Consider the following 3,209-nt stretch of genomic DNA (forward strand, 5'->3'; position numbering starts at 1 on the left):
CCCAAGTGCGAAACCACCAAAAAAAAAAAAAAAAAAAAAAAAAAAGAAAAAGAAAAGAAATAGTATCAGCTTCTCATGTCCTCCAGGTTAGTCTTTCCCCAGTGAGTCAACTCACAGTGCTACTTTACCAATGAATATACCAGGGACTGACATAGGTATATTCTTTTATCTGGCAATCTCCGCCATCCATCTTCTTCCAGGGTTGCTCCCTCTGACTTTGCCCAATGATGTTCATCAGAGATATAAGGGGGGAGTGTTCGGCCCGGGGGGACAGCCGAACAGGTTTCCCGAGTGAAGGAATGAGAGCCGGGACAAGCGGCGTAGTGTTACAGCACGGAGACGACAGTGTCGTCTGTTTATTGTGGGCAGCACGGTACAGCACAGAGACGACGCAGTGTCACAGCTCTTAAGGGTCGCGTCGTCTACTGTGAGCAGCACAGAGATGATGCGGTGTCACAACTCTTCAGGGTCGTCCGGAGACGATGTAGTGTTATAGCTCTTCAGGGTCTCCCAGGGCATCTGGAGACTGCGCGGTGTTTCAACTCTTTGGGCTCTTTAGTCGTCGTCTTCCTGGTCGTTGTCGTCTTCCTGGTCGTCTGTCGATTATGGGCCAGAGATCGTGCTTATATTCACATTGGTGGGCCGTGATTGGTTGAATGAAGGATAGCAAAAGGTAGGTTATGATTGGTTGCTTTGTGGACCAATCATGAGGTACCCAGATATGCAAATATGAGGGGATTCTAAGCTCACCGATTTGCTATGTGAAGTGGCCAATCAGAGCAAAGTTTCGAAGGTCAGGTTTTTTGAAGGGAACCAATCATGGCAATTGTTTGCTCTCTGAGAAACCTCGGCAGACTCGCTGGTGCGCAGCCTCCCACAGCGGGGGAGGCTTTTGGGAGACTTGCGAGTGGTAACATGTTGGTTACAGCAGTAGGAATTCAGTTGGCAGAAGCCTTGGCTGTTTGGTCTGCCAATTGGTTTCCCAGGGTGATGGAGTCTTCCCGGCTCTGGTGTCCCCTACAATGGATGATTGCCACTTCCTTTGGCTCCCAGACTGCTTCTAATAATTGGCAGATTTCCTCTTTGTTTTTAACTGTCTTCCCTTCTGCCAAGAGGAGTCCTCTCTCTTGATACAATCCTGCATGAACATGTAGGGTAGCAAAAGCATATCAGGAGCCCATGTAAATGTTTACCTTCTTACTGGCTGGGTTGAGTCATAACTCTTAGTGCTTTCTGAGTTTTTTCATGTATGAACAGATTGAATTCTCGGGTGACATCTGGGAGTTCCAAAGCTGGGGCTTTCCTGAGACTTGACTTAAGATCCTGGAAAGTCTGCTTTTGGAGGGGTCCCCATTCAAAGGTGGCTTCTTCTGGGCCTTTTAATAGTTCATACCATGGCTTAGCCTTTTTAGCAAAACCTGGGATCCAGATTCTACAGAATCCTGCTACTGGGAATTCACATAGTTGCTTCTGGATTGTCGGCTGAGGCAATCCACATACCACCTGCTTTCATTCGTGCCCAAGAGCACAGTGTCCTTTAGTCAAAATGAATCCTAATAATCGTACCTGGATATGGCAGATTTGGGCATTCTTCATTGAGACTTTGTACCTGGCCTGGGACAGAAGCTGAAGCAGCTCTTGAATTCTCTTCCAGTAATTTTCTCAGGTTGCTCCAGCAAGCAGAAGGTCATCGACATATTGGAATAGAGTGCACCCAGTCTCTTGGCTTGGAAAATTTTCCAAGTCAATAGCAAGTGCTTCTCCAAATAAAGTCAGGGAATTCTTGAACCCTTGGGGGAACCCGAGTTCATAAGAGCTGAATTTTCTTTGTGGTATCTGATCTTCCCATTCAAAGGCAAATATCAGTTGACTGAGGCTGCTAGTTGCAGGCAAAAGAAAGTGTCCTTGAGATCCAGGCAAGTGAACCATTCAGACTCCTTGAGGAAAGCACTCAGCAAAGTATTTGGATTGAGTATGGTGGGATGTAAGGACACCGTGGTGGCATTCACAGCTCATAAGTCCTGGACTGGCTGATAGTCTCTCATGGTTCCCTTCTTCACAGGGAGAAAGGGACTGTTCCAGGGAGAATGACATTTGACCAGTATTCTAGTTTTTCCCTGAGCCAGTCGATGTGCTCTTTTATTGTCAGCCTAGCATCTCGACTTATCGGGTAGTCGAAGGCACACGGGCTGCGTCAGAGGTGTCAACTCGACCCCTACAGGTGGATGGTTAATTGCCATCCCTGGCAGGTTCCCTTCAGCCCACACTGCAGAAAAGTCTCTAACAAGTGAAGAAAGTACCTCATCATCTCCACTGGGTACCTTGAGGGCAAACATTAGCTATTCCTCCTCCTGGGGCATTGTTAGTTAGGATTTTGGCAGGACTAATGGTTAAAACAGCTGAGCCTGATGAGTCAAAGCTGATTTGCATTCTAAGTTTAGTCGATAGGTCCCTTCCCAGCAATGGGACTGGGCAATCAAGCAGGTATAAGAACTCATGGGTAACCAAGTGTCCCCCTAATTGACAGCTTCTTGCCTGTAAGAAGGGCTGGGTCCTGGTGTTTCCAGTGGCTCCCATGATAGTAGCTTTTTGGCCTGATGGGGGAGCCAGAGGCTAGGTTACAACAGAGTGTTCAGCGCCAGTATCTACCATAAATGTTAGCAGTTGGCCCTCTACCTTGATGTTGACTAGGGGCTCCTGAGAGCCTATGATCATGGAGTCCAGTTGGTCCTAGCCTGATTCCATCATGGGTAGGAGGTCTCTTGGGGGCTCTCAGTGGAAAGTCTTGGGTGCTCCCAGTGAGCTTCTGATTGTTCTTCCTTAGTTCGTCTTCTGCTTGGGGCATTCACCTTTCTAGTGTCCATCCTCTTTGCAGTATGTGAACTGGGTTGGTCTAAGCCTGGGGTGGCTGGGTTTTGGCCCCCCTCTTGCACCAGGTGGGGCATCCAGTTGTCTGAGGGTGGCGGCCAACTTGGTTGCCTTTTGCTTCATCTGTTGATCTGCTTCCTTTCTCTTCTCAGTCTCAGTTCATGAAGACACTATTAGCAATCTCTAGGAGCTGGGTGGTATTCATCCCAGCAAAAGCCTTCCTGATTTTGGAGCGTGGATGACTTGGGTGGAGATTTTCCCATCATATCTCAAATATCTCTGACCTCTCCAGTTATCAAAATCCTGCACTTCCCAGAAGGTTCGAGAAATCACTGGTTGGA

The sequence above is a fragment of the Tupaia chinensis genome, unplaced genomic scaffold (assembly GCF_000334495.1).
Source record: "Tupaia chinensis unplaced genomic scaffold, TupChi_1.0 Scaffold141490_1, whole genome shotgun sequence".
Lineage (NCBI taxonomy): Eukaryota > Metazoa > Chordata > Mammalia > Scandentia > Tupaiidae > Tupaia > Tupaia belangeri.